The following is a 27,638-nucleotide window of genomic DNA, read 5'->3' as shown; positions in this document are numbered from 1 at the left end:
CAAGTCACAGCAGGTAGCAGATGTATTAACTAACTTCAACTACAATCTACCAATCTCTCACTTTTCAACTTTGTCAGGAACACATAAACAACACAAAAAATAATAATCACTTTGGTGATAAGACTTGCCTGGCAACAATTAGAAGCCCTTGAAGGGAAAAAAAAGTTGTGTTTGGGTGAATTCAATAGCAGATAGTATTCCTCTAAATCACAGTGGCAAGCCAAAAAGTGTAAACAAGAAGTTGGAAATGACTTGGATAACAAAACAAACTGGCATGACAGCAGTACCAAGAAGAATGTTCAGTTCAGCTCCTCAGTCAGGAGCATGTGGTATATATCAAAGTATGTATGATGCAGTGAGAAATAACAGGAGAGCACACTCTGAAATTACAGGTACAGTCACCATTTAATTTCAGATGAATCAAGGCTATTGTGAGCTGACACTCAGGATCCTGTAATTTAACAACATGCACATGCCCTTTGCAAAGGCTACAGTGTAAGTGCGTATCTGTTGCAGCCCTGGAAAGCCTGCTAAATAAACTCTGGCAGGGACATCAGCTTATGTGGTACAATGATGAGCGATACATTTGGAATGAAAAAATAAGAGCAGCAATTAAGCATGCATATCAGTTTATGGAATCAGATCAAGAGATGCAATGAATTTTGGAACTAAACTTTCTGGATTACTGAAAAGAGACAGAAATAGTTGAGAGTGAGTTTGGTGGTTTTTTTTCCCAATTTATTTTAATATATAGGTATGTGTTTTATGGTATCCTTTGTTTTGGGGCTTGGCCTGGAAAAATAAAATTAAGTACCAGAAAAAAAAAGTAAATTCCAAACCAAGACAGAAAGGCCTGGTGCTTTTTCGGAGGGCGGGGGGAGGTTATTATTTCGAAGCTGGCAGGGTTTGGTTTCTGCCCAGGCCAGTGCTTTGCCATGAAGCACTCTGAGAGCTGCAGCTGTCCCTACACAGCTTTACAGTATGGCTCTGCCTTCACTGTACACCCTGCTACCCTTGGAAAGGCATGAGGCATCCAAAAAAAAAAAAAAAAAAGCAGTATTTTAGCCACACGTGCACAGGTAACTAAATTCTATCATACTGCAGAGAACGCTCGGAGCCCCTTCCACTACCAGTGCATCCCCACAGCCAAGGCCAAGCTTGTGGGACTCTCGCCAGCAGAGACGGAAAGGGCGAGGCAGAGACCGAGAAAACCTCAATCCTATCCTCGAGGAGAGGGGAGAAGGACTCTCTCTCTCAAAAAATGAAAAAAAGAAAAAAAAAGAAAAAAAAATAAAAAAAAGAAAAAAAAAGAAAAAAAAGAAAAAAAAGAAAAAAAAAAGAAAAAAAAGTAATTAAAAATTTACAGCGGTGTCCAGTCAATGGCCGGTACCGCCTCACCTCGCCTCGCCTCCGCCGCCCCGCAGCGCCCCCTGCCGCCCCCGGCAGCGTCGCAGGTCCCTGCCACTGCGGCCCCTCGCGGCCCACGCGTGAGCCCTTCCGCCGACTGTCGCTGCCGTGAGTGAGGAAGGGCGGCCGCGCCCGGACTGCGGTTACAGACGCCACAGCTATTGAGGTAGGGCCCTGCCGGCGCCTCGGTACACCCGGAGAGACCCCCGCCTGCGGGCGGCCACGGCGCTGCACAAAATGGAGGCGGGGGAAGGGGCTGAGGAGGGGTCTATGCGGCACGGGGGCGGGAAGGGACCGCTGCCTGGGTGGCCCCGCGGTCAGGGGGCTGCGTGCCCGTGGAGCCTTAGGCGTGTGAGAGAGTGAACTGCAGTAATTACTCAGTCTCAGGGTGTGATTACCAGGACAAAGTGAACGGTAATTGTATTTTAGATGCATCTTGCCTGCTTTTAGATGTGAGGCAGATTCATCTAGTGTGCTACAAACAAAACCCTGTAAATGAAAAATAATTGGCGTTCCAGTGAGGGCTTGAGGCTGCGGCTCCCTCAGTGGTAGCTTCACCCATGTGAATGTCATTTCCACAGATGGTGCTGCAGCTCCACACGGGTGGGTTTGGGTGGACAAGGCAGGGGTGCTGCCACTGCTGCCCCGGGCGTGGCATGCAAACGTGGTGGGAGCAGCACAGCTGGCAGAAATTCGAGGAATTAAGACAGACATAAAGCAGGTCAGTTACTCTGCCAGATATCCAGAAGGAAAAGTGTAGCTAATGTTGTTTCACTATTCAGTTTTGACTTGAATGAGTTGTCATCAGCATATTTTAATAAACTTTTTATGACACCCTGAAGAAAAGGAATTGCTATCCTTCTTTAAAAGTCAGAGCTCTCCAGTTTAAGACTGATCATTGCTGAAGACAAGGTTCTTCCCCCATCCCTTTTCACTGTTGAAGAGAACTCCTCCTGCCTTCCATGCTGGTTGAGCTAAGTCAAGTTGCATTCTGCTTAATTGCATGAACTTGCGAAGCATGAAGCACATGTAGCACAGGGTGCAAAAGCGTGGACTGGATTGCTTCTTTTAATGCCATTTTTTTGATGAACTGAAGCACTGACACAAGAATGAGCCTCCCCTTACATGCTATAGCAGTAGCAGGCAGCGACAGGAAGATGGCTCCAGCCCCAGTGGCACGGCTGGCTGAAGGCTTGTGGCAGCTATGGGCATCCGCTGGTGCTCCCAGTGTGTCTCAGCTTTCTGGGCGTGGTGTACTCTGCTGCTGCCCTGTCCAGCAGAAGGTGCGGGAATACCCCTTTCAGCAGAAACTTGGAACTGCTCTTAGATGCAGCATTATACTACGCCGTTTTGACCCTTAGTTTCGATTGAAATTGGAGCAGTAAACTAGCTTCGTTTAACACAGTAGCCTGTGTTGAAAGTTCTTCAGTGTGATTGGGAATGCAGTAGAAAAAGAAGCATGCATGCTGATAGAGAGCTAACAAAATACTGCCCTTTTGGCAGTGTAATACTTAGAGACTGTTTTGTCACTGTTAAGACTTCAAAATAACCGCTAGCTCTGACTATTTTAACTTTTCTTTGCGTGCACTTAGTATGCACAGTGTTTGGCTAGTTCTGAATATTTCAGCACTTTAAGTTACTGCTACCTTAATGAATGTAGCAGTTGAAGTTGTTGCATTTCTTCCAGTAAGGAAGAAAGGATTCTCGTCAAGACATGGCGGAGGCTCGGACACAGGATAAAGAAGTAAGTCAAGAAATAGTGTCTTTTTTATTTTGTTTTATGAGCTTTGATTTGGACTACTGTAAATTGAATTTAAAAAATAAAACAAAAACAAAACCACAAACATTTAGAATGGAGATAAGGAGTTTTCAGGATTAGAAAAATGAAACCCAAACCCTTCATTACTATGTTACAACTTATTCTAAGTACTACTTTGCTGTAGCAGTTCTGAAGTTAATGAAGTGTGCATGGATTATTGCTGCATATTTTACTTCAAAGCTGGTTTATTCCCTAGAAGTCAGAGGCTTTGCATGTCTATTGATGTAGCTGAGAAAGCACTGATACGAACTTCTGGGATTTGACTCAGTACCAGAGGAGCAAAAGGAGCAAAATACTTACCTACGCAGATCTGACCACAGTATAAGGTCAAGCAGGAGGAAGATTTGATGCTGGTGGTTGTTTTCACTACGCCTAGGGTTGCTCTACTGTTGCTGCTTACACAGAGGGAGAGGCATACACTACCCAGCAATGTGGCTGTTCCAACACTTGGCCTGTTCCTGGCAGTCTAACCAACACAGGTGAATGTGACTGATGTATTCAACACCAGAGCTCCACTGGAGCAGTGTTTTGTAACATTCTCTTATTTGCTCTTACTGGCTTACCTATGAAAGTCTGTAGGGCAGCCCTTGGAGCAGCTCAGAGGATCGTGTGGTACCTGAGTTTGTTCTGAGAACTGTAACTGATCTTGAGATACAGATCTGAAGGACACGTCAGACCTCCTCTACTTTTTTTGCTGAGACACCCCACCGCTCGTCCAACCCTCAACTGTACGAGTGCCACAAAGCAGAAGTCAACAGCTGATGTGCATATTTGATATGCTTACATATTCAAGCAGGAGAGGAAGAAGGAACTCAGCTGGATTTTTCTATTTGTTTGTAGAGCTGTTAGTGATTCAGTCTAGAATTTAGAGCTGTGATTTTGCACCACTGAGGAGGCTGTAGAAAATGCCTGCATTGTTTCTTGCTTTCTATAGGTAAGGAGCAGTTTCATGACTATAAAGTTAATGTGGGAGCTTGAAGATGCAGTCTTATTTTTGTCTGCTCACTATATTGTAAGGAATAAAAATGATTTGAGAGTGTACCTATTACACAGGAGAGCTTGAAATCTTATTAACAGTTGTCAGTTCAGTGTTACATCTTCTTCTCACCAATTATTTTCACTAACATTTGCTTTTAAGTGTGTTCCAGGGATACTTTCTGGTCTGGTATGAGAGTATGTATGGTTAGATAATACAAGACATGATAGAATATGAGAAGATATGTTGGGGGGATAGGGCTGTTTTCTTCTGTAAGAACTATGCAACAGTAATAACAGTCACATTTAAAACTCCTTCTCCCCCAGCGTAGGGTAATTTGCTTTTCTTTGTATTTATGTATTTTCATTAAATGATTGTGCAGCATAACACAAGCTAAGACTGCGTAGTCCCTGTTTCTGGAGATATCTCAGAATACTCTGCATGTGCAGATAATTTAGTGGGGGTTTTTTGCTCCTTCTCTGCCTTTCTCACTTTCTCACCTAAATCAATCATAAGAACAACTTTTTTTAATCACTGCAATAAACACAGTGAAGCTTATTATCCTTTAGCTAAAGATGGATTCTGCCATTGTGTTATTAGGCCCCTCACAGATCAAACTGGAGGCACATGAACAGGGAATGTTTTCCTTTTTCATATCTGTAGCTGTATCTGCTTTGAAGAACAGCTTTGTAAGTTTCTCCCATTATTAACTAACAAAGAGATAGAAATCTTCCACATCCCTGTGTGCGTGCTCCAGATGCAGATTAACCTCATTAATGCCATTTATCTCCCAGTCTATCTGGCAGGTGTTGGTCTGTATCTCACTACTAGGGCTGATGCTCACTTTGATGATGTTAAATGAGCTAGAGCCAAGAGTGTGCTTTTGAAGCAGACTGTTGGCTTGACCTGAAGTTTTCAGATGGACCACCAGAAGCTGAACCTCAGGAGCTTGCCTCACACCCTCCCACACCACGTAGGTGGGAGAGTCCCTGAGAGCAGGCAGGTGCTAGTCCCAGCTAACGACACGTGCACCCAAAGCCCTCATAGTGGGAAGAGAGCCCTCAGCATAGGATATTTTGATTTACAGACCTGTACTATTTCTTGATGTAGATAGAGCCAGCAGTAATAGTAAGATAGCCTAGTGTTAAGCTAATTATAAACTGATATATTTGAACTCTCACAGAATAAGGAACAGGAACACACATTGGGAAGTTTGATCCACTAGAAGTCTGGCAGAGTCCCAGACAGACAGTACTTCCCACTCTCTTAGCCCTCTGTAGGAGTCATTACAGTTGTTCATGTGGTGTTGGTGAACACCACAAATTGAAGGTGTAAGCAAGGGTTGGTACACTAAGAGTTAGACTGTTTGAAGAGATAGGCTCATCTGAACAACATTTGGTTTGATGTAATGTGGAAAATTATTCACCCGAGGGTAGGAAATGTTGGGTACTTAGGAGCTGGGCGGAAAGAAAATTCTCAGGTACGCAGATATGTTTGTAAATACCTGATGAATAGACTATTTAACAAGAGTTCTCTCTGGTGGGTTATAGGTGGAAAGAAAGCAAGGATTGTCAGAGACAAAATAACAGCAAAACAAGAGTTTCTGTCTTGGTAGTGGCATGGGAGAACCATGAAGGTAATGTTGACATTAAAACAAGGCACAGAAATACTGTAAGTTAGAAGGTTAGAGAGCTGAAAGTATCAACTCCAGAAAACGTGCTAGGTAGAGTGATGAGGTTTGATTAGAAGTGCTTAGAGGCAATTCACTTCAGCTGCTCTCCATACAGGTGTGGTAGTGTTGTTTGTTTGTTTGTTTGTTTTATTTGGTTTTGTTCCTTTTGAGTGAGATCACTACTGGGCTGCTCTTCAACCTGCCAGAGGAAAAAAATAAGTATGAATCAGTACAAGAAAGCCAGGGTTAGCCAGAAACAGTGTGGATGGACTCCCAGTCTATCTCCTCTAGTGAGGAGAATGAGCCATAAAACACCTTTTCTTTTCTTTTCTTTTTTTTTTTTTTTAGGTCTTTAAATGAGGAATTGGTTTTGTCTTAAAAATCTGTCATGTCTTTCTAGTCCCATGTGGACATCACTAATTAAATCTTTGAATCTTTGACTTGCAGACACCGTGGTATTCTGTGATCTCTTATTTTATTTTGTCCTCTCTGCAAAATGAGTTCTCTCTAAAGCACAACATAAGCATCTTTTCAGAGGCCTTCCTGGAAAGAAACCTTGCCAAGCAGCAGACAATCATTTTTCCTCTGTGCTGCCTTCCTTTCCATCGTTTCCAGCCACAGTAAAAGGCAGACTGCAGATAAACATTTGCTGTGTTTGATGGGACTGGTTGTCCAGGAAGTGTGCTATTAATGAATATTCTGAGGAAGGAGTTTGCTTATCTGTCTAAAGAAGTGACATGGCACTGTTTCACATGACTTTGGATATCAGCCATTTAACTTGCAATGAATAAAAGCTTTAGGCTTGAATTTATCCCTTGGCCCTTTACCGTCATTCCCCTTTGGGAATCAGATTGCTGCAACATGATTTAGGTCATATACCAAACCATTTTGACTACTGAGTTTCGATGGGAGAATGATGTTGCTTATTCCACTAGGACTGGAAAGCAACTATCAGCACACACAGCTACAGCATGAGATGCTACAAGAAGCTTGAGAAAACCCTCTGTTAAACAGAAGGCAGAGGACTGCACACAAGTTATTAGACCTTCAGTTACAAATTCATGCGCATAATAGTAGGGTTTTCTTATCTTTACATTTGGTCTAGGCAACTGCACAGACACAGTACTGCTTTAAAAGTGCTGGCTTGTAGTATTATATTTCTACACATGGCATATCTGGAAAGCCTACCTTAAGAGATGTAAGTAGTATGTCCAGGGTCCCCTATCAGTGTAGGAATACACTAAGAGATAGTCAACAGAAGCCATAACACACTATTTATAAAACTGGCAAGTAGAAGCTTACAAAGGGCCCCATATACACCAAGTAACAGGCTTCAATCCCTTTAGCACAACCAAATTTTGTATCATACCACATTTAGTCTCCTGCCTAAACTGTCCGTAGACTTGTAATGCAAAAGCACCAGCACTTCTGCGTAAGGTTTACCAGTCCTGAAGAAAGTACACAGAGGCAAGTTAACATTCATTAGTTTGATAGAGAGGTACTCACGCTACTGGAGGCAGCTGGCCAGTCAGTCTTCTCCAAGTTCACTGTACTGATGGTAGCCAGCCAGTAGAGTATCTGCCCTGGGGTTTACCCCAGCAAATACTTCCCCCCTTGGTACCATGGCCATATATATAACAGCAGGGGACAATAAAGCATCACGTACCAGAATAAGCAAGGTCATTCCTGAGGCTCCAGGAGAAAAGGAGAATCTATGTCCTGTGGAAGAAAGGATGAGCAACTAGGAGAAAGTATAAAGAAGTTGTTAGGATTTGCAGGGAGAAAATTAGAAAGGCAAAAGCCCAGCTTGAACTCAACTTGGCTGCTGGGGTAAAAAGGAACAAGAAACTCTTCTACAAATATATTAACAGTAAGAGGAGGACCAAGGAGAATCTCCATTCTTTACTGGATGTGGCTGGGAATGTGACCACTGACGATAAGGAAAAGGCTGACTTTCTCAATGCCTTCTTTACGTCTGTCTGTAAAAGCCAGACCAGTTGTCCTCAGAGCACTCTACTCTCTGACCTGGAAGTCTCAGATGGGGATCAGAATAAACCCCCCACGATTCAGGAGGAAACAGTCAGAGACCTGCTATTCCACCTGGACTGCCACAAGTCCATGGGGCCAGATGAAACCCATACGAGAGCGCTGAGGGAACTGGCAGAGGTGATAGCTAAGCCGCTTTCTATCATCTATCACCTTTCCTTGTCAACTGAAGAGATCCCAGAAAACTGGAGACTTGCCAGTGTGACTCCCATCTACAAGAAGGGTCGTAGGAGGATCCGGGGAACTGCAGGCCTGTCAGCCTGACCTCGGTGCCACGGAAGGTTATGGAGCAGATTGTCCTGAGGGAGATCACGTGGCATTTGCAGGACAGCTGGGGGATCAGGCCTAGCGTGAAGGGCAGGCCCTGCTTGACCAACTTGATCTCCTTCTATGATCTAGTGACCCACCTGGTGGATGAGGGAAAGGCTTTTGATGTGGTCTACCTAGACTTCAGCAAAGCCTTCGACACTGTCTCCCACAGTATTCTCCTGGAGAAGCTGGCAAGCCTTGGCTTGGACAGGTACACTCTTTGCTGGGTAAAGAACTGGCTGGAGGGGCGGGCCCAGAGAGTGGTGGTGAATGGAGTTAAATCCAGCTGGCAACCGGTCGTGAGTGGTGTTCCCCAGGGGTCGGTACTGGGGCCTGTCCTCTTCAATATCTTTATTGATGACCTGAATGAGGGTATTGAGTGCACCCTCAGTAAGTTTGCAGATGACACCAAGTTGACAGGAAGTTTCAATCTGCCTGAGGGTAGCAAGGCCCTACAGAGAGATCTGGACGGGCTGGATTGGTGGGCTGAAGCCAGTGGGATGGGGTTCAACAAGACCAAGTGCAGGGTCCTGCACTTTGGCCACAGCAACCCCAGGCAATGTTACAGGCTTGGGGCAGAGTTTCTTGAAGACTGCGTAGAGGAAACAGACCTGGGGGTATTGGTCGATGCTCAGCTGAACATAAGCCAGCAGTGTGCCCAGGTGGCCAAGAAGGCCAGTGGCATCCTGGCTTGTATCAGAAATAGTATTGCCAGCAGGAGCAGGGAAGTAATTGTCCCTCTGTACTCAAGCACTGGTGAGGCCGCACCTCGAGTACTGTGTCCAGTTTTGGGCCCCTCTCTGCAAGAAAGACATCGAGGCCGTGGAGCATGTCCGGAGGAGGGCAACAAAGCCTGTGAGGGGTCTGGAGCACAGGCCTTACGAGGAGCGGCTGAGGGAGCTGGGATTGTTCAGTCTGGAGAAGAGAAGGTTCTGGGGAGGCCCCATTGCTCTCTATAACTGCCTGAAGGGAGGTTGTAGTGAGCTGGAGGTTGGCCTCTTCTCTTGTGTAGCTAGTGACAAGACTAGAGGGAACGGCCTCAAGTTGTGCCAGGGGAGATTCAGGCTGGACGTTAGGAAATACTACTTTTCCGAAAGAGTGGTCAGGCGCTGGAATGGGCTGGAGGTGTTCAAGGAATGTTTAGACGTTGTGTTGAGGGACATGGTTTAGTGAGAACTACTGGTGATAGGTGGATGGTTGGACAGGATGACCTTGTAGGTCTTTTCCAACCTAACTAATTCTATGATTCTATGAATCACAGAAAGCAAGGTGACTTAGTTACAGCTACAGAACAGTTTCTCTCTCACATACAAGCTTCTTCCAGCTGCATGCATAAGCTAGGGGCTCTTTTCTTGCATTCCCAAGCTAACATGAACTCTTTCCCAAGGGCTAGTCAACCATTTAGCCTGTGATACATATTTTTCTGCACAAGACTCCAGCAGTAAAGTGATTCCTCTTTATGCAGAAAGCTCACAGATACCTTTTTTCAGTTCTTACTGCCTATCACCTGCTCCTTTCTATAGCCTTTCTCCTCCCAGCCTCCCCAGGTGCAAGGCTTCATGTTGGAAATTCTGCTCCTTAGCTCTGCCTTACCCTGGAGTGGAGAGGAGCATACTTCTTCCAGTCTTTATCTTTTTAGGCATGGAGGACTAATTTTGAAATACAAATGTTACCCATTTTGCAGAAAAAAAATATGTTGTCTGAACTTAAGTTGCTTTGTTTTCTCCACTGTCAGGTACAAACTACAAATTAAACAGATTTCAGAATAAATGAACTGGAATCTTGGGTTGTATATGTGTTACAAGCTTTGCTAAACACAAGATGTTTTCTTCCTCCTTTCATTACAAAATCTACAGTGATCTCCACTCTGCTTCCATTTAATTGGATTTTTGCCAACAACTTATAACAGGTAGTGCAGGTTCCAATTCATTAACAGAATGGAAAGATTTACTCTAAATGTGGGGCATAGTAAAAAGATGGTTTGAGGTTGCTTTTACATGGTAAGCAAACTGAAGTGTAATGAGGCTGTTTCCTGAACCTAAACTGTAAACAAGCAACTGTGCAAATTGAAAACTTGTGTATGGGATGCTGGATAAATCTCTGGGAAACTGTGGGAAAAGCTGATTCTAAAATACAGTCTTCACTTCACTGGAGTTGATGAAACATTTTCCCTGTGCTAGACTGGAGACAGGGTTTTACTTTAAGTGCTTACTTTCCAGGAATTAATGCACGCTCCATAGTTAAGTTTCTCTGAAAACTGTTGTAGCACCCTTCTTCAGTTCTTTCTCTTCCATTTGGATTAACTGAATCTTAAAACACATTCCTAAATCTTCTTCATCTCCACTCCCTATTTTAAATGAGAAACTGAGTAGATATCCCTCCAGCATTCTGCTTGAGCAACACCATTGGCATTATTTTTACTCTGTTAGTCATAATGCACACTAGTATGATGTCTTCCAGCAGAATTTCAAAGAACCTAACAAATATTAAATATTGCATCTTGGTAAGGTATGTAAGTAATTAATTTTAGAAGCCAATGCCATATAAAGGAAAGAAAAGGGTGGATTCTCACATTAGTACATAGCCTCTTATTCTTTTACAGTTATTTTCTTTGCAGGTGTCTAGACCTGAAGTAAACTCCTAAAGTAGAATTTGTTTTGTCATGGCCACAGCAGCAGGAAAATTCATGATGCTGAACTGCATTACATCTCTCTTCATTCTGGAAGTTGCAGGCATCTTTTTCCCAGACACATTTACTCTTTCTGGCTGGAAATACCATTTAGGCAGATTTTGAGGACTTAATAAATTTTTCTGGGCTTTCTGGAATTCAGATAGCTATAGGAAGCAGACTTTTCTGAAGCTATTGCTGCATGTCTGGAAACTCTAGATGTCAGGACGAAGCATGCAGTTGCAGAACATGAAGCAGCCTAGCAGGAGCAGCTGTGTGCCATGCTCTCTTGCCATGCATCGTTAAGTACAGGACTCTTCAGAAGTGGCATGCTTCCTGTAAACATAGCGTGCAGCTACTAAGCGTGCAGACAGCCTCATACACTGGTGAGAGAACTACCCAGTTATCTGCAAACAGATTATGCATCCACTTGCTCCAAGGTGTGCTGCAGCTGCTGCATATGCACACACTTCTTTCACCCATTAAATCCTCTGCAGACATACGGGATTCCTATCCCTCAAGCTCACCTCCATATACCCACACCTTCCAAAACAGTACCAGACAGGACACAGAGGTATTCCAGTTCTGCCTTTGATTTCCATTTTCCTTCTAACAACAAATACTTGCGCTAAGACAGTGCTTTCACACGACACCCTTAGACAATTTCATTGTGTGCCACTGCCAGAGGAGAGATGGCAGTCCCCGGTCCCTTCCCCTTCCAGCCTCCTTGCTCTCAGTCATCCTGCTGCTTACGTTGCCTGGGTTCCGGTGTGTGCAGCCATCCTCCGTTATCCTCTTTGATCTACTAGCCCGGAAGAAAAATAGCAGAAAGGTAGATATTTTTTCTCTGGAATATTGAGGTAAATCATCTAGCTAAATGACGAATACAAGGTAAAGGACCAGAGGAGTGCCTGAGCTGCTGCAAATATATCCGGGAGGCTGGGAAAAAGACTGAGAGACTTGTCCTCAAACTTTGGCAACAGTGACTTACTTAACTGTCTGAGGAATGGTTGTTTGGCTTCCTTCTTTTACAGAACAGAGGCACTACTCTGTCCCTTTTTCTCTTTCCATTGTCGTTTATAGCTTTGTCATTCAGTCTGTGGAAATGTGAGTGAGTGGATTCACAGTTTTCACTACACCACTGCTTAAAAATCATACTTCTTGGAAAGGTTATCAGGAACACTCTATGTCATGCTTTCACAGGAAATCACGTCTTGTGGAAACTTTTGAAATTAAACAAACATTTGGAAGCATATGATGACTGCTACAGAGAGTGATGGAAAATAAATAAATAGAAAAAAATACATTTTTTTTCAACTACATAACATCTACCTAGATTTGAGGTAGAAGAGCAGAAAATAAAATGTGCTGAAAATAAAATGTCTGAGGTATGATAGAAAACTTGAGTGCTTTAACAAAACAGTTTAGACATTTGTCTGCCACCAGTGGTGGAGCACAGAATGTCAAAAGAACATTCTTATCTTCTTGATACCCACCCCCAGTGTTCATTCACCAATGGCGTACTTTTAACATAGGTTACAACTGTACACATACAACAAAGCAATGCCATGAAGTCCCCTATCCACAGGGAACAGAGAGAGCAGAAACATCTCATTGATTAAAGCATTCTCAGCAGCTGAAAACACCAGTAACATGATTTGCTGTGAACCTTGAAAGAGTGGGAAGAACAACTGCATACCACCATCTTTGTTTGGGTGTATTGCTGAGAATGAATACCCCTCTGATAAAGTAATTCTTGATGAAACATTCTAGCTTTTAGAAATCATACAATCAAAGCACACACGGTGGGTATTATGTTCTGTAAATACGCTTGAATTAGAACTTAGGGCTGTCAGTCTGTTTTGGTGAAGGCCTAAGTATATGTATTTTAAACCAAATATGATGCATTTTAGGTTCTGAAGAGGGAAGAGAGTCCATCCTTTCCTAATAGAAGAAAGAGACAAAACACATTGTCCTGATCCTTATTCCACAGGAGTCTCTCCAAAGACCTAAACTTCAGTTAGAAAGCAGAAAGCATTTGCTTATTATTTTTGTATTTATAAAAAATACATTTATGCACATTCAATTTGGGCAAATCCCTGTTATAATGAGGCCAATGGGTAGTGTCTAGATCAAATTCGTTGCTGGCATGGTGGTGCTGCCTTAGTGGCAGGGCACCAGAAATGAATATGGCATTTCCTTCCTGCGAAAGCGTGCTAGCCAGTTGTTTCTGAAGCATGCAAGGTAATACACCTTTGTATTGTACACAGCTAATCCTCGTTCTGCTTTGCTCTCTGTAACCTTCTTAGTCTTACATGAAATGTATTCTCCATTTTGTTAGCCTGATCCAAAGCCTGTTGAAGTCAGTGGAAGAAGTCCAGATTTTTTTCAGTAGTTTTGGAGCAGTCTATGTGAACAGCTGGTCTACTTCTGAGACTTGTAGTTGAAAGGTAAGGAAAATAAGCAGTTTCAAACTGCATTGGACTCAGTGCTGTAGTAAAGATATACATGAAGGTAATGTGAAACTTGTAAAACCAGACTGGATGCAACGCTGAAACATGCTGCAGAAAGCAGTCTAGTGCTAGCAGGGGAATAAGTCAAATACTTAATAATTTCTTTTCCATAGCTTTTACTTTTCCACATATTCTGTAATGTAATAGTACTTTTTTTTTTCCTAGGCAAATAGTTGCCAGACAGCAGCACTAGAATGAGAATATATGCAGTGTTTGCTTTTATCTTACTTTAAAAAAGAAGTATGAATACCTAGTGTTATTCCAAGTATAAAATTACAGGTGTCACATCATTTGGTGTTTTAAGTGCTCTGCCAGAAAAGTAATCCAGTAAAAATAGCTACATCCTGTCAAAACTAAGCAGTTAGTGTTGTTACTAGAGTTCCTTACTTGCATGGCTCTGCAGTGTAAGATTGTACAAAATGTATAAGACCGGCAAGGAACTTGACTGGAATTGTCCAGAACATAGGAGGATGGAAACCAGGTGAAGCTAAGAGTCCAGTGTGAGAATCTGCCTGGTCTGTGTTGCATCAGTTTGTACTATAAATGCTGTTAAGCAAAAAGTATTCAGCCTCTCAGTGATTGTTACCCAAAGATTGCAAAGAATTAAAGCAAAGGGTGCTTTTTACTTGATTACAGCTAAGTATGTGGACAGCCCTCTGTCCTAAGAAGTGTACCATTTAAAGAGGAGAGGAGAAAAATACTTACCTGGAAAGGTGAAAGAATTTTTGCATCTACATGTTACAGGTGAGGGTGCAAAACAGAGTTTAAGATGACTTGACTGGGTTAGGGAACAGCTGTGTCAGCTGTGGCAGATACTGCTGCTGTCAGATTTAAAAAAAACGGGGGCATACTTACAGGGCTGACTAAGTCTTCAAGAAGAAGCTTTCTGTGGACTTGATCTAAGGCAGGAGGTACAAGACCATGCGACAGCCCAGTGCAACACAGGTTTTTGGTAAATGAATTTCTCCTCTGCAGAGCATGAAGATCCACACGTTTTGTGCAGCTGCCGGAAATCTAGTTAATACTTTTATTGTCCACCCCACAAAAGCTAAGTTTGAAGAAAATCTATTTAGTAGATTATTTCCTGGAAGAGGGCAAAAGAATCACTGCATTTAATACTTTACCCAGTTCCCTGGAGCTGCAGTGAAGCCTGGACAGAGACAGCCCAGTCTGCTAAACTGGGGACATGCTGCTTCTGTCAGTATGGATGTTAAGAAGCTTATTAAAGGACACAGCAGCTGACAAGTGAATCTTTAATCCCTGGCAAATCCCCTAAATTTATGATCAGTGTAAAGCCATTCATGTAGAAAAGAAATTTTTACTCATCATGTGTGTTTCCAGATCAGATATAGTTACTTTTCTTGTGATTATCAGAATTCATTTTAGTTGTAATTTTCAGAGTGAATTTTGGCTGCCTAAAAAAACCACTCCCCAAATCCCAGCCCTTTTCCTCTGTTTCTTACAAAACACAGGTGGCATGTGTTCATTGTCCCCACTGGTATTTTAAGACAGTGACACAAGGAATGTGGCAGGTGACAGAGCACACTGCTAGCAGCAGGCCAGATCCTGAAGCTGAAAGGCTGCGGTGCTGTTAAAATGTTAGAAACTGCAGGGGCACGTTGGTCACTACAGCTTGAATGTCCTGACGAAGGTATGAGTAAGGGTTAACAGTCAACATGTTGATTTACCATAAAACTTTTAATGTATTCATTTTTGCTTTGCAAACCACATGATCACTCTGAATGTAAGCATCTCATGCTGAAGTGAGTAAAGCCTTTTTAGGTTCCTTTTTCATACGAGACTCATTCCTATTACCTTGTGGAACGAACAGTACCAAAAAAGTCAGAACAGATTATGTAGGAAAAATTCTTTGGGGTTTTTATTTTTTCAGTTCCTGAAAAAAAGCACTCTGGTAGGTCTGTGGGTCAGTAAATAGAAGGGTCACATAGTGTACCTTGGCCCACTGCAAGGTGATCTATTTGTTTAGTAGTTAGCTCTGGCCTACCAACATAGCCTTTCTCTCTAAAACAAGCGCTCTGGCAGTGTTAGCTCCCAGGCAAATACTTGTTCTGCTGCAGTTCTTTCTCAGCTCAGCTGCCTCTGATTCTTTTTCCAAGTGCAGAAGCTGTTTGCCTTTGTAGTCATGAGAGTTAATTACAGCTCACTTTGGTCCTTTTTCTGCACAGCCAAAAGCTTTCATGTCCCTTTCATGGGACAGAGTGGAAAGACCAGTGTGTGTTCAGCAACTGCTCCTCATGCAATATATGACTCAGAGCTGCCAAAAAATGCATCTTCTGCAGTTGCATAGGTCACTGTGTGGCCAGGCTGCTGAGCACAGTGCATCTGGTGCTGGGGATCGTCTCCAGGATTGGTGGGGCTGGGGAGTCTGCACCGCTTGGGAACTGGTGGCCAAGTGTGGCATCTGGGGATGGACAGACTGCTGTGCTTGGGGCTAGATACTCTAAGCGGGTATCAGCTGGCTGAAGCAGCTCATGCAGCTGCTAGCTGTGTTTGGCTTGGCTCTCAGCACTGGGCCGGGCTCTGAGCTTTGGGTGTGGTTGTGGCAGCACCAGAAGAGCACAGATTATAGTTTGGCTTTCATATCAGGCCAAGAAAACTAGATTTATCTCCCAGGCCAAAAGAGCTGTCCTCACCAAAGCAGATTTTCACACAAAGTATTCTTTAGAAATTGTGGCAGCAGCAGCAGCAGGAAGATCAGCAGAGAATGTGCATACTTTCACCATCTCAAATCTCTGGGGATTTTTACTTGAATTATGTTTTTCCTTTTCAGCTAAATAAACTGTAGAAGGCAAACAGCTTTTCACTATGTGCTAAGATATTCTCAAGTGCTCTTGTTTCCAAGGGTGACTTTAGTGGGGGCAGCAATGCAGTCTCAGAACAGTTCTTATGTGTCCCAGTTACAGATGTACTTCCCATGCTGCTGACAGCTTGATTTGTGAAAGAAAAAAGAACAAAACAGCAAAACAAAACTCAACCCACAGCCTGTGCAAGAGAGAAAAACAGACTTTCTATGCTATAGAGGAAGTGTCAAACAGAAATAACACTTCAAAGGAGGAAAGCTTTTAGTCTTCGTGTACATGATAAAAAGCCTTTTACAAGAGTAAGTCACATAACTGTAACTATTTTTAGACTTTAGAATTTTCCTGTTTAATACTTGTGGGATAAGCGTGCAGCTAGCTGGAGGCCAGTTTTAACCTTAGGCCATTGAAATCGATTGACCTGTGGTTTGTTACAGAGCTGGCCATTGTTGCTTTTTTTTTTCCTGCTTTGAAATAAGGGATATCTGGTAAACCTCTACCCACCTCCCAAAAATTTAAAAATGTCACAGGACTGACTGTACTGGGCTTGTTCTACTTAGCTGCCTCATTTTGCAAAGTAGCCAGATATTAAGTGGAAGATGTTGCTTAATTAAGCAGCTGTCAGACTTAGAAACTCACCATGATGCTTTTATATGAGCCTGATGGATACTAAGAGGATGTTAAATGCATGTGTCATTCCAGAGTTATTTCTGGTTTGAGATTAAACCGCAGTTGCAGAAAGAGAAGGCAGAACTGGGGTGTTCTACTGAACAAACAATTTTCTTTCTAAAACAATGTATCATGGCCATACACTGCAAGGTTCGTGATTCATAAAGCCAGTCAAGCACTGAAGGGAGCTGTGTCTTGATTTGCAGCTTATGAAAACAGGAGTTAGCTAATAAATGCATTCTTAAGAATTACAGCCCAGCATATTCTTAAAAGCAGACTTCTTGGCTTTGTCTTGAACAGTAGCCTCCTATGACTACGGCACAGTGCTTTTATGATAGATGAGACAGCTTCCTCTTGGCCACTTGGTTATGTAATCATTAAATGGAGAAAAAGAATCAGGATGACCCAGTCTAAAAGGGGTAAAAAAACAGCAGAGCCCTGCCAATGACAGAACAAACTTGCTTTGAACTTATTCTCTAGATAGTCTGAGCCACCAGTGCTCAAATGTGTTTATTCCCTTCTTCCTCCTTCCCTCTTTCCCTAAGCTGTATTACAAAGCAGTACTGTGACTGGAAGCTGGGGATGTGTTACAGGGAGGGGGTCTCAGCTGTATGTTCTTCACCCCATCTCCTCTCCCTGTCTTAGTGCTGGAAATTCCTGTTTAAAATCCAACCTTGAGAGGAAAAAAATATTCCCTGCTTCTGAAATGGAATGATCCTAACACACTTACTGCCAAGTCTGTTTTTTGACAAGAGGACCTGAGGCCTGAAAGGACAGGTCTTTGTGCAATGAGGTATTGAATTTGCATGGCTAATAGTGGGCATGCACAATACCCAAGCTGTATATGGCCACCCAAATGGTTGTGTTTTAAACTAAGTAGTACTGGTAAGCATGTGTATTTTGTCAAAGATTAACAAAGACAGAGAGGAACTGATTTTCCAGAAATACTAATCTGGAGATATGTGGCTTGGTTTGGCTTTTCCCAAAGTCAGCCAAATATACAGCTTTGGGGATATATTTCCAGCGTCTACTGAGGCCAAGAATCTACCCTCACCAATTTAATTCCTTATCAGAACATGTCAGAAATATTTTCTTAGCATGTCTGTATATGCATGTCTGTTTGTGTATATATGTGCATGTGTATTCAGTTAACAGCAAGCACTAACTGCATGCATCAGGGATAAAATAGACTGTAAAATTTCCTTGTTAGCTGCACAAATATCAATCTGGCTTCAAAAAGAATCCTCATGTTTATGAAAGATAGACTGGATGATGATGGCAAAGCCTTTGTATGAGGGAAAAGTTAATTTCTCAACTGGCAAACTATTTTGAAAGTCAGAATTTTCTGCTACCTCATACACTCTCTTTTAAATTGAGGATTCCAGTATTCTGCTTCGTAAGAGGTTTATTAGAACAGCACATAGACTGAACAAAACAAAGGTGATGGTTGATGAAATGCCTTGATGTTTATTCCAAATTCAGATGAGGATTTCTCACCCTTCACAGAAGAGAACTATTTGTGGGCATGGTGAGAGGCTGCAATGTGATGACAGCCACTGTGCCGCTGATTTGCTCTTCCATGAGAACTGCAGGGCAACAACAGTACCAGAGGCAGCATCAGGGTGGCACATCTGCAGATCAAAGAATACAAATTTGATAATAGTATTTGTTATGCTGTTAGTCAAGGTTTGGACAGTCACATCCAGAGCCTGCTGGAGCCAGTGGGAGTTTTGCCATCACCTTCCCTTGGGGGTAGGATTTTTCTCACTGCTTAAATTAGCTGCATCTTCACAGGAGCAAATGGGAGCAAACACACAGGTTTTGAATTGAAGGAGCCAGTAAGTAGCCGCATACATACTTTGTTACACAGGTGAAAGATGAGACAGCAAAAGCCAGCTGCTAGGCCTTCAACACATTTCTGTAATACCCATGCTGGAGTCAGAGCTTACTCTTCTACTTTATGTTCTTGGTTGCCCAAATGGGTGCATCTGGAGCTCAGACGCCTTATATCCTTACTGTAAATTAGTTAATTTGAAAAACTGCACATGCTGTCAGTTCTTTGTAGTGGACATGCCAGACTCTGTAGTTCAGGTGCTTTTTTGTATGTGTATGTTTTTTACGTGAAAAGGCTGTTGAACTTTATGCATAAACACTGCTCTTTGTCTCTTTTCCCTCCCTCTTTTGTCACAGGCTATGGACTGGCATTGAATATTCAGGAAAAGCTCCCCAGGGAGATTAGGGGCATGGACAGATTTTAAACAGGGCCTTAATGCACGGACATGAAAGGACAAATGCTCTAGTGGGAATACTAATGCAAATGCCCTGCTTTGGGGTCAAAATACATTAAAAAGCTGCTTGCATGCTAAAGATGCTTTTAAAATAAATACAGAAGGGAACTTATAAAATGCTTATGTGTAGATACGCTAGTGTTGTAGCATAAGAGAATGAAAGGATGTCACTGACCCCCTTTGTTATAAAGCATACAGCATTGTCTAGTACCAGAGCCAGAGAGCAGAGCACCTATCTGTTAATCCTGTAGGGCTCAGAGTTCCAGATCCTGCTGAAGTTGACGCCAGGTAGGAGCTGTCAGTGTCCTTCCCAGAGAGCTGTGGGAGCTAAGCCCTGGCAGGTTGAGGAATTAGATTTCAATGAGAGTGAACTGCTGTTACCGTTAATTGCTCAGAGGACACAGGTCTGCAAAGTAGCCTGTTGCTATTTTCAATAAATCTACATTAAAAGAAATCCTGCAAAGCTATTTTGTAAAAAAGCAGTAATAGTACTAAAATTTGGGCTAGCTACTCAGCAACTAAGCTGACACAGAGGAACAGAACTGGTGTCCCACTCCAAGAACTGCCAGCCTAGCTGGGTCACCAGCTGAAACCAACTTATGTTATCCTAACATGAAGATTTCAAAGCCACAGTGTGTCTTTAGTCACTGCACAGTTGGTGTTTGTCATTACATGATGTGCATAGTAAAGGAAGGTTTTGACAGATTCATAATAAATCAAATGAAAAAGTATTTCAAGTTGCTCATGTTTCCAGCAGTTGCTGGAAGTGAATGTGTTGCTCCACCACTGCTATACCCCTTTGGTACCATGACTCTGGCTCCACATCACTGCTGTGCCCTAATCTCTGAAATGGAAACAAGTATCATTTGCGGTATAGAGGAGAAATAGCTTCCATACAGCATGTCATTAAGACCACATTTCATTACCTGGTCACTTTGTCAGACACTTTGCCCATATTGCCACCATCCCACATTACAGTAATCCCCCCAAAAAGCTGCCACTGGGTTGAGATCCTTTGCTTTAGATGCTGCACAATTGTGGCTACTGCAAGCATTTGCCAGTTTCAAGCTCCACATAATACATGTGTTTTACACTCTGTTTTAGTTTGGGGCAAAAGGACGAGTCTTCAGCAAGGAGCCTCACCACAGAATAACTTTCCATTGCTTCCTGCCTTCTGCATCATCCCCATGTCTGTTCTTTTCGACTCCTTGGTTTCTATGAATTCAGACTTTTCAATGTCAGAACTCCCACCTGATCTGCTACTCCTCACCGTTGTTTTAAACCATCCCTTGGAAACACCTTCTCCAAATTTGCCACTTAGAAGACAGTCGTCAGGTCCCACTCTGCAGCTGTAGGGCATTGTCAGAGCTGCAGCTGCTGCTCACTGGAGATATAATTTTGGATTCTTTCAGAAATGAGATGGCCTCCCTAGCCTTAGCCTTGCGCACAGGAATGCCTGTGGTATAACCACACTCAACAGTTTGTGGTTTGGATTTTGAAGAGAACAATTCTCTTTGAGAGCACAACGGGTGTTGACACTTGGCAAGACTGCAAGATGTCTGCATTCATACGTGGCCGTTAAATCTAATCTGGCAGAAAGATGGGTCAGACTCCTCTCTGCATGCTGGTGCTTACTGGAAAGGATAGTTGTGAGCACCTGGGATGGTTACACTGCTGTTAGTGAGGGCCCCTTTTGTGCTCCTGCTCTCCTCAACCCCACAGACATCTCTTAAGCTGAGTGTCACAACCTCTTCTCTACTTTTCTCATGCTGTTTTATGGAGGTGTTTAAAGAAAAGGAAATGCTAAGAGCAGGGAGTGTTTTGGTTTGTTGGTCAGACATACTTTCCCATAGAGGCAGGGTGGGCTGGGCAGCAGTCATAAATCCTGCATGCAGTCTGATCTTGCTGCTGATGCACTGCTCCCCCAGAATCCCAGATGTGTCTTGTATAAATAGGGATTTAAATGGGAGGGAGAGGGACACACGTACAAAAAGAGGGGCAGGGGCAGTGAAATTAAGACACTTTCCTCTAATTGTCTTAAATTATTGCACATGTGTCCAGTAGGTGGCACCGACGGCCCGAGTCGGTTCGCATCTCCTCTGCCCTTGGTCCAGGCACCACTTCCCAGCTGGAAACTGCTTTCTTAGCTCAGGCTGTGGTAAGCCAGGGCCCAAACTTTCCCTCTAAGCCTACCTGTGCTCACTTTGTGTAATTCTAGTGCTCTGCCCCCATGGTTAGGTGGTGAGGAGGTGACCAATAGTCATAGATGTGATAGTGTCTTAACAAAATGGATGAGGAACTGTGTCTTGGGAAGACCAAAAGCTTTAAGTACTGGGGTCTTTACATCCTCATTACAAAATTTGTCTTGCCATTAATGTGGAGAAAAACCTATCTGAAGACATCATTCCCTTTTTTTTTTTTTTTTTTTTTAGAGGATGTCTTCCAGCAGGTGCTACTGCAGATATGTTAGTAAAGAGTACTTTGTGATGTATTTATGGGTGCTGATGGTTGAGTTATCTCACACACTGGGAAAGCAAGAAGCCACCTGACATGCATTTCTCAGGAAATAGCTACTAAATAGTAAAAGAAGAGACATTGCTTTATCTTCTCCTTTGGAGGGAATTCTTGAAGGATTTTGGCCATGTAACCTGAAGCTTACAGCAACAGCGCCTGTAGGGGAGGCCTTGAGACACCTCGGTACTGAAGAGCTTTCAGCTTCATGCTCCTGGGGGTGAAACCATTTCACTGCAAACGGAAGTGGATAACATTTTCAAGTACATTTGAAAAGCCAAACAAGTTAGACTTTTCTGCAAGAGAGAGTCTAGATTTGACATTTCATTTCTTGAGATGGAAGAAAGCTTTCTTAATTTATACAATGATTTTCCAGCTTCAGAAACCACATAGATCTGTGCTGGGTTTTTGGGATATCCTACTCTCTGTGTTGCTTGGTCTGTTCCCATTTTCCCTTCCTAGCATTATTGCTCTTGGTTACAAAAACCCTCCTTTTTCCTCTTTTCTTTATCCCACCTCACCTCAGCAGGAGCCAAATGCAGACTCCCATGCTTGCTGCATTGCACCAGCTGCTGCCAAGGGCAGGGGAAGACAGGCAGCATCCCACACAGCTGCTACCTGACAGAGGGAGCTGGCTGCTGCACCTCTGCCAACTCTTGGCCTCCAGCTGCTGCTATCCACTCCCTCTGTGGCAGCCGCTCACTCATGAGCATTGGCAAGCAGCAGGAGATGCCCTTGAGTGAAAGCAGCAGGCTGTCTTCTGATTGTGTTGATCATTTCTTTGTACAAAAAACCAGCCAAACATATAAAATAACTCTCAAAGCTCTCTTCTGTGTTGGTTCTTAGGTGCTATTAATCTACATGCAGTGGTGCTGAAAGTTAGGCTGGAATAAACTCCTGATATCAGGACACAGTGTGTTTAGTGTGCCTGTAATTTAACAACGTGCTGAAAGGACCCTTGCTCTGTATAGATGTGCACTGAGTGGCTAAAAGTAGCTGATTCTCAAACAAAATGTTTTATATTTTGAAAAGGTTTTGCCATGAAGGAAAAAATATGTATGTTGAAAATAAAGAGTAGCGGAGGAATTATTCGGACTTGTGCAGCTGACTTTGTGCTGGAACAGTCTGCCCTTTCCCACGTGCTTGTCTCCTGTTGATAACACTTGGTGTTGTGCATAAACAAGAGGGCAGAACATGCAATTGGACAAGAGAGCTGTCTATGGAGAGTTTTGACCTCACTGCAACCTCAGATGTTGCTGTTCCTTCTTGTTTCTGGTCATATATCCTTTTTTTCCTTATGTAATCTCTTTTCTAGACAATGTCAGAGATTGGGCTAGGCCTCTCATCTTTTTCTTTTTTTGGGGGGGAGGAGGTCCTCTTTTTAGATTAAACCACTTCTGGTAGATTTTTTATCACCAGTGCACTCCAAGGCAGGCTGCAAGTCTGCTTTGCTTCTGTAGAAACTGTGCTGGAGAACTGCTGATAAGGAACAAAATGGGAGCTACTGAGCAATCAGTTTGAAGGCTGATTATTGAAAAAAAAAAAAGCCAGCTAGTTAGAGCTGAGAGGAAGAGGCAATACTTTGTGCAGAAACACCAGAAGGCAGGCCCTCCAAATCCCATACGCTGCCTGTAAATAGCTATAATTAACCCCATAGTATTCACTTAATTAAAATTGAATTAATATTTTCTGTCCTCGACAATTGTTTTAGAGTCAAGAAAACATAGTGGCAGCTGGTTTTCTGTAGACAGCAGTAACATTCACGAAATACAACAACAGAGGCATAGGAGACTCCTCTCAGTCTCGCAGCTGTACCTCTGCTATAACAGAACTAAAATTGGTCAATGAATTGCTGGTGAAATAAGGGAGGATGGCAGACTGCAAGCCCTGATGTCCTATGTACTGACAGGCCATGTTACACCTCCAGGCATCACTCTACAAATGCAGCACCCACTTGGGTTATTTGAAGGTGTGAGAGAGAGGAACAGTGAGAAAATAAATGTTGTTGGTTTTTATTTGACCTCACCAGCTGATAGCTGCTATATATCACTGTGCTTAGTTTTGATGTTCTGCCTTAGTGGAATGAGTTCAGCAGAGGTACTTCTCCTGAACTTCGTGGGCCCCATTAAAGTAGTTATTGCTTAAAAATAGTGTGGCTGTACCAGCAGCTTGGCAAACTCCTGTTTTGCTTCAGGGACAGGTTTCCTGGCCTCTCATGCTGCCTGTGGTAATTAGCGTTTGAGCTCTCTTCTGGAACAAATCAGTCGGTTTCCCTTAGGGGAAAGCCAAGTGTAGTGAACCATGTAGTTCACTCCAGGGTTTGCTCTAAAACAGACTAAACAGATGTGGAAGACACCAAATATGTTTCCATACAACCAGAATGGTGCTTCCACATAATTCCAGGTTAGGTTGTAGCATTATTTGTGTCCTGCCCCCATCCTTTTCCTAGAGCACACAACAATTTTTTTCTGGCATGGTTTTAACCCAGCACTGTTCTGCTTACCTTCCTGCTTATACCCATTATTATTTTACATACTTTGAATTGAAAAATACCACCAAGCCTGTGCACAGAAAATAGCAATTGTTAGCCACAAGGTTGAAAGAGGAGATCTGAGCTGAGCACTACACAGCATGGCTGCAGCAAGTCTGTTCAGTAGGGCCAAACTTAACAGTGTGGTCATGAGCTCCTCTGCAAAACTGGCATGTGGGCAGGAGTCCACAGTACAGACCTGGTGAGAACGACCACCTCATTTAATAGGAGTGTACAGACTGAACCAGCAAGATTCATGGGTTGTCAAAACCAGATCTCCCAGATCCTGGGCAAAAAGCTTCTAATACAGAACTGTTAGTTAAAAACTAGTGGGGAGAGGAGATGGGACACCAGCACTATCAGCACCACCATGTTCCTTCTACTCGTCTGGGTTAGGCATGTCTTTGATATACCTGGTGAATCAGGCCTTTCTGGTAACGAAGTGACATGCTGTTTCTCAGTCCTAGGGAGGCAGGCACTAAGCTGTTTAGTGCTGTGAAGTCAGAAGTGCTTCTGAGCACTCCTAGAAGCAGAACTGGAGGTTCCGATGAATGTCAGCATTAGAAAAGCTGTGTGTCATCATCAGAAGTCGCTGAAGCCCCAAGGTTCAGTGTGTAATTACAACTTTAGGACCATCTCAGATCCTGTCCTTATGACCTCTCCTATGAGCACACAGGAAACAAGCCTCAGGCCTACCAGACCATGATTTACATCTCCTATTGATCATATGCCTCCAGTCATGGCCAGCACTGAAAGGTGATGGTGGACAGAATGAGTTCTCTACCCTTGTGGGAAAAGAATTGCCTCTGGTGCTCTGTGAAGGTGCTCACACTGTACCCAGTCTGCCAGCAGCAAGGCCAGAAAGGTGGAAATCAAAATGGACAACCATTGCTGTTGCAATGGTTCTGTCAGCTTCAGGTTGAGGCATCGGATATGGCAATGTTGACTAATAGCAGCACTTAATCTCATGCTGCTGCTACCTATTGTGAAACAAGCTCAATCTGTTTGTAGTTTTAGATTGATTTCAGTAGAATTGAAGAAGTTTGAGATAGATGCTAAGAATTACTATAGTCTTCATCCCAAAATGAAACTCAAAATGAGCACAGTAACTGTCCAGCAGCTGTTGCAACTGTTGCCCAAGTTTGCATGCATCTAAACAATTTTTTCTCTCTATGTCTAGTTAAAGATTTTTACTGAATTTTTAGAAATGTACTTCCACCAAAGTAGATTCAAAAATTCACTAGCTTCTCTGACTTTTACAAAAAGAAAAGCAGAAAAAAAAAAAACAAGGCATCCCTCTGTTTTTAATTTAATGTTAAGAACAACAAATACATCCACGTAATCTTTGCTCTACTGTTTGTCATTTGTACCAACCTGCAATTAAAACACTCAGCATTTGTTCTCATCTCTTTCTGAAATTGCATTTTCCACTTCCTAGGCCCTGGCCTCAGGCAGTGGATTTTTGAAGCAATCATGCCTTGATAATTAATGTTTAAAGATGAATGTTTCAACTTTCAACACAGTGTGTCACTAAGTAAACATCCAGCAATCCCTTGTAGCAAAGAGGAGTATGAAAATGTGTATGGATTTTACTGGAAGCTGCAGATTTTGCAGGCATTATCCTCAGAGCTCCCAGCTGCAATATGTTTGATTACTGCTCCCTCTATGCTTGTGGATGTGATTAATGCCACGCTTTGAAAAAAGCAGAAGAAAATAAAAACCACATCCAGTCTGGCAGTTCTTTGTGCCACTGACTCATCACCCCAGAGGCTTGCTGGGAACTATTAGCTCATATGAAGAGGGAGGAGTCAAGAAATGATCAGTGGTAGTAATGTGATTGATGCTGCCTTGGATTTTTACAAAAGGACAAGGGGACAAAGGACGAGAGGAAGGGGTAAAAAGGTCGGGTCTGGGGTGCAAAGTATGCTCAGAAATTCCTTTTCTGTTTCCTGTAATTTTGTTTCTCCCAAACCCATCTGAAAGCTTCCAGCCTCTTACTAATCCAACTGGTATTACCTGTGATAGCAACTCTTCCTTCAGTGGGGCTTCTGGATGTGATGTGTACTCCTCAGTAGCGTTACCCAAAGTAGTCCTTGTGGAATTTTTAGCACTTTAGAAATTAAGTAACTGTATCATCCTTTTCCAACATAAATCTGTTTCAGCTGAAAAAAAGTAGAACAACTTGCAACTTTGGCATTTAAGAAAGGGGAATGAGTGGCCTGGATTGACATTGCCTACTTCAGGCATTTGAGTTGGGCATTGTGATCCTGATTTAGATCTTTTGGTAGACACACCTCATGCCTAACATTTCCCAATCAGTTGGCATGAGACAGCTGCCTATTCATCTAAGATTCCCATCTAAGTACTCACATGATCCCACAAGTGGTTTCAGTAAAAAAGGACAAGGCTGGGGAGGGGGGGGGGTACATGGAATATCACTGTGTGATGATGGCATCTGGACATGCCAGGGGCCTCCTGTTGCATCGACTAGTTCTGGAATGTTCCCTTCCAATCTGATCTCCACCTGTTCTCCTACGGTTGTTTTACATACACACTGAAGCCTTTCCTGGTCCAGCAGAGGTCAGTGACTAAATTCTGTAGAATTTCTTTAAACAGATCAATTGGAACAGGAGCAGAATACTTTGGGCTGATTTGCCTTATCCCCCTCTCCCCCCTTTTTTTCTTCTTTTCCTTTTCTTCTCTACATCCCAGAAAAGAGAAGGAAGTTCCCAACCCAGCACTCTCCTGGCAGGTCAGCAAACCAAGTTCAGAGCAGGTGCTCTGGGCTTTGTTATTCTTTGATGTTCTTTCTGCTTAAAATAAAACCCAAAGAGCTCCTGGAAAAGCTCCACATGTCTGATTCTGCAATTAAGTGTGAAAATGGAACCTCCCATTTTGAAGTGAAGTTTGGGCTCTAAGATTAGTAAGAGAAACTTTCAGCACTAGTCATACTCCTTTGGGAAACAGACATGTTTCTGCCTGCACTGTCTTCTAAGTATTCATTATGAGTGTGCATTAGTGACTTCCTAAACAGCAATCCCCGCTGAATAATAAATGAAATATTGCCCTCCACTTTAATAATTTCCTATTCTTCTAGCATTCCTTATATACCATCAACAGTATGCTGATATACTAACTGGATATCCCAGGCTTGGGTATTTTATTATCCATTGCTTTAGCTATCTGCTCTGATTACTGACCCTAAAGAGAGTATATAGATCAGAAATTATGAATTAGACTTTACTGTTGTAGTGCAGTGCTTTTTAATCTTTTTTTTTTATGACCCTCCTCCCCCCCCACCAGCCCTTAGAAGTCTTCCAGGAAAGATGTAGGCCTATTTGTGCCAGATTTAAGCCTGCACAAAATAGCTTGCTTTTTTCATCTGCTTTTCACAGATCCCTTAACAAAAAG

The 27,638-nt window shown here is 42.9% G+C and overlaps 1 protein-coding gene and 2 long non-coding RNA genes across 4 annotated transcripts in view; 1 reads left to right on the top strand and 2 right to left on the bottom strand.

The window, feature by feature from the left end:
- The window catches only part of BLVRA (biliverdin reductase A), a 41,386-nt gene extending 36,772 nt beyond the window's left edge, over positions 1-4,614 (bottom strand). For both annotated transcript variants that reach the window (XM_021385777.1, XM_021385778.1), the window contains exon 1: positions 3,527-4,614. The gene's annotated coding sequence lies outside the window, so the exon portion shown is untranslated. The remainder of the gene's footprint in view (positions 1-3,526) is intronic.
- LOC110393201 overlaps positions 1,401-27,638 on the top strand; it is a 59,411-nt gene continuing 33,173 nt past the window's right edge. The window contains exons 1-2 of the long non-coding RNA XR_002434879.1: positions 1,401-1,573; positions 3,095-3,151. This is a non-coding gene — a long non-coding RNA (uncharacterized LOC110393201). The remainder of the gene's footprint in view (positions 1,574-3,094; positions 3,152-27,638) is intronic.
- LOC110393200 lies at positions 18,346-26,693 on the bottom strand. The gene is made up of 3 exons (XR_002434878.1): positions 26,598-26,693; positions 26,244-26,389; positions 18,346-18,529 (listed from the first exon to the last, which is right to left on the bottom strand). It is a non-coding gene; the product is annotated as an uncharacterized LOC110393200 (long non-coding RNA).

The sequence above is a fragment of the Numida meleagris genome, chromosome 2 (genome assembly GCF_002078875.1).
Source record: "Numida meleagris isolate 19003 breed g44 Domestic line chromosome 2, NumMel1.0, whole genome shotgun sequence".
Classification (NCBI taxonomy): Eukaryota; Metazoa; Chordata; class Aves; order Galliformes; family Numididae; genus Numida; species Numida meleagris.
The sequence above is the reverse complement of the archived record's forward strand: the minus strand, read 5'-3'. Positions and strand labels throughout refer to the sequence as shown.